This window comes from Marmota monax, unplaced genomic scaffold (assembly GCF_021218885.2).
Source record: "Marmota monax isolate L192 unplaced genomic scaffold, Marmota_monax_Labrador192_F-V1.1 WCK01_AAM20220418_F8-fsc00011, whole genome shotgun sequence".
In the NCBI taxonomy this organism is placed as follows: domain Eukaryota; kingdom Metazoa; phylum Chordata; class Mammalia; order Rodentia; family Sciuridae; genus Marmota; species Marmota monax.
The window spans coordinates 5,305,849-5,318,185 of NW_026693082.1; the positions used below are offsets into that span (position 1 = coordinate 5,305,849).

The window sequence follows — 12,337 nt, forward strand, 5'->3', positions numbered from 1 at the left end:
AACATATGCACAGATCTCAAGTATTCAGTTCAATGAATTTTGAGAGTTTCATGTTCAATTTACCACCAGCCAAAACAAGGTAGTGGACATTTCCATCAACACAGAAGGTTCTAAGCCCTGTTCCAGTCAATCCCTATCCACACTCACAGAAAAGTACTGAGTTCACTTGAGCCTGGTTTTGCTAGTTCTTAGACTAGTAAGTTCCACTTGTTGTTGTGTGTCTGACTTCTTTTGCTCACAGGTTTTTCAGTTTCACCAATGCTGCTGTTTATATCCAGAGTTCAGCTTTTTTTTTTTAATTGCTGAACTGAATTCCACTGTGTCTGTATAAACAAATTCGTATGACACACACACAGCCTTGCATTGCTTAATGACAAGGATATACTCTGATAAACATGCCATTAGATGATTTTGTCATCCTGTGAACATCACAGAGGGTTGTCACACAAACTGAGCCAGCTACAGTATCACTAGTCAACCTAACCTTATGGGGCCACCTTCATATATGTGGTCCATCCTTGGCTGAAACATTATTATGTGGTGAATGACCATAAAACCATGCTTTTGATTATCCATTCTCGGGCTGATAGACATTTGACTTGTTTCTAGGTTTTGACTATTATGGATAAGTCTTATGTAAACATTCTCATGTGAGTCTTTTTGTGCATGTTTTCATTTTTACTGGGTAAAAAATTAAGAAGACTTTGTTTAACTCTTTAAACTTCATATTTCCTAGGCTGGGGATGTAGCTCAAGTACTTTCCTAGGAGTACTTACCTAGGATAGCAGAGTACTTACCTAGGATGGCAGAGTACTTACCTAGGATGGCAGAGTACTTGCCTAGGATTCTCAAGACCCTAGTTCAATCCCCAGCACTGTCAAAACTAAATAAGTAAATAAACAAACTTCATGTTGCCATATTCATCTGATCATTCACACACATCTGAAAAATAAGTTGCCCTGAGTATCCTCAAGTCCCTTCTGTGTTTTACCCAATGAAATATGTCAAGGTATTCAGAAGTAGAATTATTCAAGTTCTTTTACAAATCTTATAGGTAAAGGCAAATTAAGTGAATCCCAAATGAACAGAAAAGCTTTAAAAGGTAAAGAGTAGGAAGACAAAGACCCTGATAGGCCATAGTCTGGAGGAGATGCATGTGGCAGAGACATGCATCTCAACAGAGGAAACCTGTTACCAAAGAGGGAAATGACTAAAGCAGAGAGAAGGCTCCTGTAGAGTTGAGGAAGCTTCCTTGGTTTAGGGACATCAATAATGATAAGATCATCAGAAAACACTTAAAATTAACTTAAAAAGTACTATTTTTTTAAAGGGGGGAATTAGATAAAGGGTTTGGAGTAAAGGTAAAAATAAGGTATGGTAAAATTTTACTTTACATTCTAGTTTCACTTATGAAGAAGTTAATCTCCAGCTGGGATTGTGGCTCAGCAGTAGAGAGCTCGCCTAGCACAGGCGGGACCCGGGTTTGATCCTTAGCACCACATAAAAATAAAGGCATTGTGTTGCGTCCATCTACATCTACAAAATAAGTATTTAAAAAAAAAAAAAAAAGAAGTTAATATCAAGCTAAGCATGCTGGAGCATACCTATAATCCCAGCAACTCAGAAGGCCAGGGCAGAAGGATTGTAAGTTCAAGGCCAGCCTGGGCAATTTAGCAAGACCTTCCTCTAATAAAAAAATGAAGAAGTCTGGAAATGCAGCTCCGTGGAAGAACACCCCCGAGTTGAATCTCCAATACCAGGGAGGATCAAAACAGGACCAGAGAGAGAGAAAGAGAGAAAGAGAGAGAGTTTGAGTTCCTATCACTGGTAGTTACAATTCTGTGTGGATCTCTTGCATATCTACACATCTTGAGAAGACACACTGACTGCCCTCTGTTCTAGACTATCTTTTGAAGAAAGACTCTACAGTGAACACCTTGGAAAAATAACCACATATACCTCTAGAGCAAAAGATGGATTTGCCTAGGTCCTTGGAAGATAGAGATAACCATCTACTCCTGCTGAGAGCCATAGCCAAGTAGGAATGATGCATGGCAATTTCCTTGTCAGCCTACCCAATGTTGCTTAGAGGGAGGACTCTCCATTGTGGAAATGGGCTTGCCTTGGACCCAGGTCATTTGCAGTGACATTGCATGAATGTCTGAGAGAGGTGACCCTGCTCAAGGACCAGGGTAGATCCGGGTTTAGGGTGGATCTGGGTTTAGGGTGGATCCTGCTGGGAATAGGGTGAATCCTGCTGCCTCAGGCGCCCGCTCCTTGAGTTCCCGAGTTCTCGCGGGGTTCTGAGAGTATTTGGGTGGAGGGTGGATTTTCCCAGAACGTGCGTGCAGAGGGCTGGTGAGAGTCGGGAATAAAGAGTTGCTGTTTGAATCTACAAGGCGGTGTGGTGGCTCGGTTATTTTGTGCCCAGCCAGACTGCAGCATACTCCTGCTTACTGCCCTTTATGAAAGATTCAGATCCCCTAAACTCAAAATTCCTCACCTGAAATGCAACCCAGTTCATGTTCAGGAAGAATTTGGCCCTCTTCAACCTTTTTTTTAAATACCTTTATACCTGGGAAACCAGTATAAATTTTAAAGACATTCTGGGGATCTGTCTACTGCTCGGACTGTAAATTATAGACTGTCTTCTCTGACAAAGAAGTCTTGTGTGTTTTCCCAGCACCCACCAAATGATAGCAAGATAATTCATTTGACTGAGATAAAATCTTAGTCACTTCAAATTTCTTGCCAATTATAAGAGATTTCTTGAATAATAGCAAACTTTTTTTCTCTACACATTTCCAAAGTCTTTTTGGTCAACCAGGATGATTTAATCTAAAATCAAGAGTTTTTTTTTTTTTTTTTTAATAAAATAGGAGTTCAAAAAATCAAAAATTTCTGAATACATTGTTAAATTTCTAAACCTCGGGGCTCTGGGCAAGCACTTTGCTGCACTTTTTGGAAAGTTGTTGTGCTTTTACTAGTTGGGAAAAAAACCTTCTTTTGTTCCAGGAACTAATTTTATAAAATTTATCTCTTGGATCCTGGAGCACAAAGAGAATCAGACTCAGCCTTCATGTTGAAATCAGTGTTGTCCCAGGGTGAGGCTCTTCTGCTTTATAGTTTTAGAGCTTAGCAGGCTTTCTGCTCTAACTTCCCCTCAAGAAAACCCCGAGGAGGGCACATCTCACATAGTTTCTGAAAGTCAAAGGACAAATGTCCATCCACATCCCAAACAGCTGGGAAACCCTTAAACAAATCTCCAGCAAGAAAGGAGAGGGTTACTGGCAGGATGCCTGTACCTCCAACTTGCCAGGAACAGTCCAGGTTCTTGCTGTTCCCCATTTGGACAATAAATCTACATCCATTAGCACAGTTATCCAAGTCAAAGGGTTCAGGAAGATTAGTCCCCACCCCCACAGCACTTGGATCATCCCCTTTGAAATTTTTTTCACTTCTTCATTGAAACCATCTTTTGCAAATGACCTAGGTCACATAGATGCTCCCCAACCATTGCCATCTTCACATCACTGCTATCTACCTCTGAAATCATGACCGCCCCTAACCCCATTCTCTGAGTGCCAGCATCTCACTAGTCCCCAGGAGGCACCTCCCTCTCTATTTTGAAATTGGGTGTTCCTCTTCTTAGTTAACACTTAGTCTTCTCTCCAACTATTGAACCAGATGGTTTATTGAGATTCCTTCCAGATCTAGTATCTGTCATCTGACGTTCCCCAACTCATTCACTGTCCTTAAAATACATACATAACCAGAGGAGGGGAGGGGAGGATGGGCATTAATGCTATACATCTTCCCTCCTCTTCAAATACGAGTTCCTAAATACCTACTTTAAAGTCAATTCACCACTGGATAATTTCTAATATATATTTTACTCTGTGTATGCTACATAGGCAGTATGCTTAATGAGATCCCTAAAGACCCACTTATTTCAAATCTGACGAGCATTTCCCCTCTCTCCTCATTGCCCTTTATCCTAAGGGTGTATGTGTGTGTGCATGTGCATGCATACATTATGCACCGAATTAGGTCCCCCCAGAATTCACATGTTGAAGCTCTAATGGTTGGTGTTCCTGTATTTGGAGATAGGGCTTTTAAGGAGGGAATTAAGGTTAAATGACATCATAAGATTGGGGTCCTAATCCTGTAGGACTGGTGTCCTTATAAGAAGAAGATGTGACACCAGGGTGCTCTCAGTTTTTCTCATTACATGTGTGCACACACAGAGAGAAAAAGCCACATAAAGGCACAGCAAGAAGGCACAGTCTGCAAGCCAGGAAGAGAGGTGTCACCAGAAACAAAATTTGTCAGCACCTTGATTTTGAACTTTCAGCCTTGAGAAAATGAATTTCTGTTGTTTTTAAGCCACCCAGTTCTTAACAGTTTGTTATGGCAACCAAGGTTCTTAACCTTGTTATGCCCAGCAAACACAAAATGTAGTATTCTTAGCATACTCCATAGAATATGCATTCTGTTCTACAAAGTATAGTCTGCCTAGTTTGCAATGCACACATGAAGCATTGGGTCATTACAGAATAGTAGGGCTAGAAGTAAAGGTCACAGCTAAAAGCAGAATACTAGCTCTTTTCCACTAAGCAAAAGGGAACAGAAAGCAAATGCAAACACTATCTTCTTTATATCTCAGATAAGCTCTTCTTTTAGCTAACTTGGTTATATCTTATTTATTCACCTTTAGTGGCCATTGGTAAATGCAACTATTTTAACTTTGCAGTCAAATTTCACAAAAAGGTCAAACTTAGTCAATATTTTTATATGGATCTTCCTCTGATGGAGGAGGAAAGTGTGACTGGAACCATCAAATGCAAAAATGGGGACAGTTCATCAATGACTCTTGTTTCATTTTTTTTGACATTAATTGGAGATATTTGCTGAAGAAACAACCATTTGGCCAAGTGTGGTGGCGCATGCCTGTAGTCCCAACAGCTTGGGAAGCTGAGGCAGGAGGACCACAAGTTCAAAGCCAGCCTCAGCAAATTAACAGACCTGTCTCTAAATAAAAATACAAAAAAAAAAGGGGGGGGTTGGGTGTGTGTGTGGCTCAGTGGTTGAGCACCCCTGGGTTCAATCCCCAGTACTAAAAACAAAAAGAAAAGAACCATTTTGAGATTAGGAGAATTTGAACCTAGGTGGATATCAAAGAGTATTAAAGAATTATTGTTAATTTTGTCAGGTCTGATAATGATTTTATGGTTTTGAAAGAAAATGGGGCAACATAGAACTATTGACTGGAGAAAAAGAAAGAGGAAAAGAAGGAAGGGGCAAGAAAATTTTGACACTTCAAATGGGGGAAGGGTACAAGAGGCTCATTTGTATAATGTGTCTACTTTGGTGTAAATGTGAAAAATCTTCATTTAAAAGGTGTTTTTTAAAATGCATGCTGACACAAACATTTATGGAATACCTGAAATAGGAGTCAATTGGTTGTCTACCATTAGTAATAGATCCAAGGTTTGGGAGGCCTGAAGTTTCTGCAGTTGGGGAGCCTTCTTTAAGAAAAATCAAGAATACAAAGTGCTCTTGGGGAGAGCCCTGTGCTGATGAGAGGTTCTGAAGCCTCTGTCCGCCATGGGCGTGCTCTGGCTGGCCCAGTGATACTTCCCACTTTAGTCTTTTTTTTTTAATTAATGTTTTATACATAACCAAAGATTGGAGAGATTAAGACTATGATGTTCTGTAGCCAGGTGCTGTGGTGCACGCCTGTAATCCCAACGGCTCGGAAGGCTGAGGCCAGAGGATCAGGAGTTCAAAGCCAGCCTCAGCAACAGAGAGGCATTCAGCAACTCAGTGAGACCCCGTCTCTAAATAAAATTCAAAAAAGTCTGGGGATGTGGCTCAGTGGTTGAGTGCCCCTGAGTTCAATCCCTGGTACCCCCACACACACCAAAAAAAAAAACACTATGATGTCCTGCGCATCTGTCATCCAGCTACCACAGCCATCATTGGCGTCTTAGCTCATTGTGATGAATTAACCACCCATTCCTGTCCACACATACTGCATAATTTTTAAGTCCCTAATATGATCTTATCTCTAATGTATTTCAATATGCATCTCTCAATGTTAGGGACGCTTTCAAAAATATAGTACAATATTATTATCATACCTAAAAAAAATTCCCTAAGCAGATCAGTGTTTAAATTTCTCTAATTGTCTCAAGTATTATTTTTAGAGTTGGTTCAGATCAGGAACTGTAAGGGTCCGGCGAACGTCGGAGGAAGAGACCACCAAGAGACCGACTCATGCAACCGCAAAAGGGGGTTTATTGAGGATCCAGCATGCTGGGGCTCTGTGCTCACTCAACAAGGGAGAGCGGCCAAGAGCCCCGAGCAGGGGTTAGGCAGTGCTTAAGTACACTTTTTGGGGAGGGCGGGGGCTTTGCATACATCAGAGCAAATCATCATGAGGCGCGAGAAAATCGAACAACAACTCTCGAACATGATTAGTACATTCATTGGCGGGAACAGGTCGGGCGGGGGAGATAGGTTAGTCCTAAGAAGGGGGGTACATTCAAACTGATTGGTTTGGGCCCTGAATGCCTACGTGCCAAACTGCACAGGGCCCAGGTTATTTAACAACTAAATGGTCAGGGGGAATATCTACTGGGCAGTCCCATGAATTGTCCAAACAGCTACAGGAATTTCATGTTTTGAGTGTAGCATAGGAACTTAACAATACCTGGTCTTTTACATTTTAACTCAGGCTTTGCAGCTTAGAAAGTTTACAATGCCTGGTCTTTAACTTCAGTTTCTTTTATCCTTTCAGAACCAAAGAAGGTATCCATCAGACCTGGTTGATACATCTCTTAATTCTTTTTTTAATCTATAGGCTTGGCTTCTACATTTCTTGTTTTCTTTGCAACTTATGGCCGGGTTCCCCTGTCTCACTGATGTCCTGTAAATCTTCTAGTTATATCTAGAAGCTTGTTGGGATTGGGGTTTGATTTTTTTGACTAATTCTTCATAGGTGTGTGCTTCTTACAGAAGGCAGAAGATGCATTATTGTCCTTCCTTGGTCAGGTAAGTAGCCATTGCTTATCAATTCTGAAATCCTTATTTCTCAATGTTTTCCTTTGTTTGCTAGAGTGCCTTTAGGCAGGGCTGGTGCACATTTCCGGGTGCTGCCTTCCATTAGCTCCAGACCTACCTCACACGGTTACCTGGCTGACTCTCAAAGGCACTGAGCTATTGGTAGGATTTGGAGTGGGGACCACAAGGAAGTGAACAGGGAGCCTGGTCCTGATGGACTTTATAGCATGGTTGATGACACAGATTAAACACCTGAGAATAACAATTAAAGAGGTGCCATAAGTGGTATAAATAACTCACTCCTCTAGGAATACAGAGGACCAGAGAACAATCCACTTGGGTAGTCAGAGAAGGACTTTGACCCAAACACTGACTTGCTGCAGCAGGAGCAGAATGTCCTATTGATTACTGCTCTGTTGTCCTAGTCACTAGTTGGCTTCTATCCTTGGCTTCCTATTACAAAATGTCCTGTCTGTTCTCCTCCACGGTGCACGTTGGACCAAAGGTTTCATAGTCATGATTCTGGCTCCCTCTTGGTCACATGCCACCTTGTGGAATAACCACAAGTTACAACACATTTTCCAACCTTGAAGGAAGGGGAAGCCATCAAACCATCAGCTGCCGCAGGTGCAGAAAGAGAGTATCTGGTCTCAACATAAAAAATTAAAAAAAAAAAAAAGGAGGAGGATTCAGAAAAAAAAAAAAAAAAAACATAAAAAATTTTTTAAAGGCTGTGATGTGGCTCGGAGGTTAAGCACCCTTGGGCTCAATATCCAGTAACAAATAAATAAATAAATAAAAGAACTGGAAAAGCTAAAAAAAAAAGTTAAGCCATACTTAATTTTTGTGACCTTCAATTAATTTTTATTAATAATTTTAATGAAAAAATAAATAAATGGCCTTAATTCTTATTTTAGTTAAGCAGAGAAAAGTTTAAAAAAAACTATCATTACTGAGATCAAGATACATTTTACATGTCCTGTTTAGGAGGTGACCTTCCCCTGAGGAACTGGCCAATTTTACCAAGAAGTTGTTTTCTCTAAGAAGAACTATACCTTGAAAACTTCATAAGCTTTTATAGTTGTCTATAGGCCTCAATTGCTGAGGCTGGCTTTGAACTTGCAATCCTCCTGCCTTAGCCTCCCAAGCTGCTGTGGTTATAGGCATGTACCACTTTACATGGCTTTGGTTTCATTTTCATTTGCTCTGCTTTAATGGGAAAATTGAGTTTATAATCACTTTATAATGAAATAATAAACATACTTTTGTAAAATAAAAATAACATACAAGCAGTATTCTAGTTCATTTTCAGTTGAGAGACATAGGGCAAGAAGTAAAAAGAGAGATAAAGAAGAAAGGAAAAAAGTTATAATATTCAAAAAAACAGACCATGAGAAAGAAGAAAAGACAGATTAGCAGAGACATAAATGAAAATATAATCACACAATTATAAAAAAAATTGATTTGCGCTTCTCTTTTTTTTTTGTTAGTATGACTAGAGGGTTCATTAATATTGTTTTCTTTCAAAGAACCAATGTTGTGTGGCATTGATCCTTTGTATTTTTTTTTAATTCTCAATTTCATTAACTTTGTGCTGATTTTGGAAAAAAAAATTTGGTGCATGTGTATTCTGTCAGGCACAGAACTGGGCTCCTTCATATGTGTTATCACATTCATACCTCCCACAACCCAGAGAGGACAGCAGTTGTGGTCAACGTTGGTGAATACTTACCCAGTCTCCTCCTCCACCTTCTTTATTTTCTAACAGAATCCCAATTCTGTTCATGGTGGCAAAGTTCACACTAACACTTCCCTGCTTAGACATCTCCCTTGGGGTAGGAAAGGTTGTGTGACCTGATGCTTACCAGTCAGCTAAGAGGTTCTGGGAGAGGTTTCACTTTCCTAATATAGGGACTTCTCTCTCTTCCCTTTCTTTTATCACCCTGCCTGGAATACAGAGTTAGTTAGGAAATAAAGCAGCCATCTTATGACCATGAGGAGACAGACGTGAAGGAAAAGACTCCCAAAGAGGATCACAAGGCAGATGGAAAGAAGCAATCTTGGACATAGATGTCCCCAACTCTTCAGAATGCTACCTCTGGATTGCCTGGAAGTGGGAGAAAAAGAAAGCTTTGCTTGATTAAAGCACCAGAATCAGCTTTCTATTGTATACTTACTATCTGATAATTGAAGATTGAGTTTCTCTTATCCAAAATACTTGGGATCAGAAATATTTTTAATTTTGAATATTTTTAGAATATTTGCATATACATAATGAGATCTCTCTGGGATGGGACCAAAGGCTAGACATCATTTATGTCTAGCATATACTTATACACATAGCCTGAAGGTAATATTATACAACATTTCGATAATTTTGTGCATGAAACAAAATCTCCTGGTATGGAACTTTCCACCAGTGGCATCATGTCAGCACTCAAAAAGTTTCAGATTTGGGGGCATTTTGTATTTTCATGTTAGAGATGCTCAACCTAAATTATCACTGCAATTCTACTTATGTATTAAGATGCTCAAGTTTAGGCAAGTTGAGAAACTAGCTGGTGTTCAATGCCTCTTCCTGTCCACTGCCTCTTCCCCACCCCTCCCCTGACACACAACTACAAAGTGCACGAACCTCTCTGGACTCCCTGAGACCTCTCCTGGGCAAGCCAGAAGACCCTGTCCCTGCGTTTGGCAGCCAGGCAGGGTGGGCGGTCTTCCCTTCTCCACTGTCGTCTCTCCAGGGTGAGGGTCTTCGCGCTCTTCTGCTAGCCAGAGCGTGCGCTGCAGGAAATGAAGACATTGTCCCCTCCTTGCCAGACCAGTCCTCCTGGGAATGGCAGTGCAGCCGCTGGAAACCCCTCCTCTCCTGGCATGTCCCCTTACCTGCCTTTCTACCATGGTGCCCATGCTCACCGTGTCACCCACGTCCAACCACACCCAGAACATCCCTCTTAAAATAGAGCCATCTCGCCCAGCAGTTCCCCCCAGGAATTCACAAAACCCCAATCCCAAGGGAAGTTCTGCATCACGAACTTTAATTAAGTCTAAGATGTACAACCTTTTGCATTTTCACATCTCTGAAATCAGAATGTTTGTCAACAATTGGTGATTCTTATAATCATCATGGGTCATTTTTCTTAGGCCTAACCCTCTCTAAAGTCATGACGCATCTGATGGGCACAGATGGTTTTATTGGTTTTATTGGAATATGATGCTTAAAAACAAAAGGAGTCTATGGTCAGATAAGTTTGGGAAATAATGGCATACATATAATTAAACAAAAGTTTTTAATGCAGACCTTCTCAGAACTTTTAACATCTAAAGCACATCTCCAAGGGATTAGCTAAAATCACATGGTCATAGAATTCTCCTTTTTGGTAGAGCACCTTCTGGTTCTAGAGTTATATGAAACATAAATTAGGGAACACTATCATTACATTCTGGGATAGTTGACCCAGGTTTGCCTGATCTCTGACTATCTTCTGGAAAAGAAGTCTGAGACAGCTGGTCAGAAAATACATGAACAGTGAAGTTGGCAGCCCTGAAACATGGCCTTGCATAGGAAAGGTCAAAGGCTTCACAGAGGCACCATTGAACTGAGTAAGTCATTGGAAAACAGAACAGATACTTATAGGGGAGATCTCAGAAAGTGGAATGTGCAATGATGCTAAATTTCACCTACTTTGCTATTTTTATTGAAAACCTAGCTGACTTGCCTACATCCACTCCAAAGAGATACAGGGTATGTGAGGGTCGCACCTCCTTAATGCCTGGTGACTATGTCTAATCCCCAGAACCTTATAACATTGTTGGTCTCAGAAATATAAACACACCTGATGTGGTGCCTGTAAAATACCAAAAAAGGGAAGACCCAAGATGCTAGGTAATTCTTAGTGCTTTATAAATTCCCCAGGGGTGATTCTAATATGCACAGTTGAAGACCACAGTTTGGAGGAACTGGCTGCAGTAAGCAGTGTTTCAGCCGTGCCCGTTGGGGAAAGCTTCATTTTGCTGTTACAGTAATCAAAACCACAAGTGATGGGGGAGATGGAAATCAGGAGATGGAGGCAAGAGATATTTTGGAGACAGAATTCCCAGTGAGGAGTTTAAAAAGATAATTCAGGGTTGAGAAGTTTGAAAGAATGAGGTATCTCTGAAAAAGCTAGGATGGTGAGCGGGAGGAGCCCTGGGGTTGGAGGGAAGACAATTACTAGAGTTTATAGGTTGAACTTGAACTCTCAGATGGATGTCCAAGTGGAAATGGCCAGGAGGCAGTTGGAGATGGGGACGGGTTTTAGAGGATAGAGTTATGCATTTTGAAGTCATTTGTTCCCTACTAATATTTGAAGCCTCAGAAGTCAAAAGATCATCTTTCCCATAATCGAGTACTTTTCAGGAAACCACATATTTACACGGGCTGCAGTCAGTGTGAAGGACTGCCCACCCTCTCTCTTTCCCGTCCTGCCCCTCCCTCCCGTTTCTTCTGCCTTCTTCTCTCAGGTATGTTAAACCCATCAGCCTACCCAGCACCCCATCTTGAGCCTTGCCTATCTGGCAACAACTCTGGGTGATGCTTATCCAGTGAATCAGACAAGATAGACCCTTCTTTTTATCTAGATTGTTTTTTAAAACATTACACTTGTTCCTAGTGAACCTCACCTTTAAGAACTATTTCTTTAGTTGATTAGTGCTATTTATCAGCTGTGAGACCTGGCACAAGAGACTCTACTGTCTGAGCCTCAGTTTCCATAACTGGAAAACAAATAATCGTACCAACATCTCTGGGCTATAATGAACCTTAAATGAGAAAAGCTACACCAAGTGTCAGCAAATGCCTGGGGCTAAGTAGAACCTTGATCCTACTTAGGTTTCTCTGATTTCCCTTGTCCTGCTCCTCTTAACTCCCAAGCAGATCATAACTCAAGTGCACTGTCTCCAGTGTCAGGAGTGAGTCTACACAGCCGGGAGCCACTGGGCCTGCCTGTAATCCCAGAGGCTCAGGAGCCTGAGGCAGGAGGATTGTGAGTTCAAAGCCAGCCACAGCATCTTAGCAAGGCACTTAGGTAACTCAGTGAGACCCTGTCTCTAAATAAAATATGAAAAAGGGACTGGGGATGTTGCTCAGTGGTTAAGCAAACCCTGGTACCAAAAAAAAAAAAAAAGTGAGTCTAGCAACAAGCAAGCAATTTGTATTTGCCCAAATGGTATGTGCAGATCAAATCTTGGCAGACCAATTTAATTAATTTTTTTTAAATTTAATTATTTATTT

General features: G+C 41.0%; 1 long non-coding RNA gene across 1 annotated transcript in view; it reads left to right on the forward strand.

The window, feature by feature from the left end:
• Positions 1-12,337, forward strand: part of LOC124099098 (uncharacterized) — a 37,741-nt gene that overhangs the window by 20,458 nt on the left and 4,946 nt on the right. The window contains exon 3 of the long non-coding RNA XR_006853827.2: positions 7,004-7,056. This is a non-coding gene — a long non-coding RNA (uncharacterized LOC124099098). The remainder of the gene's footprint in view (positions 1-7,003; positions 7,057-12,337) is intronic.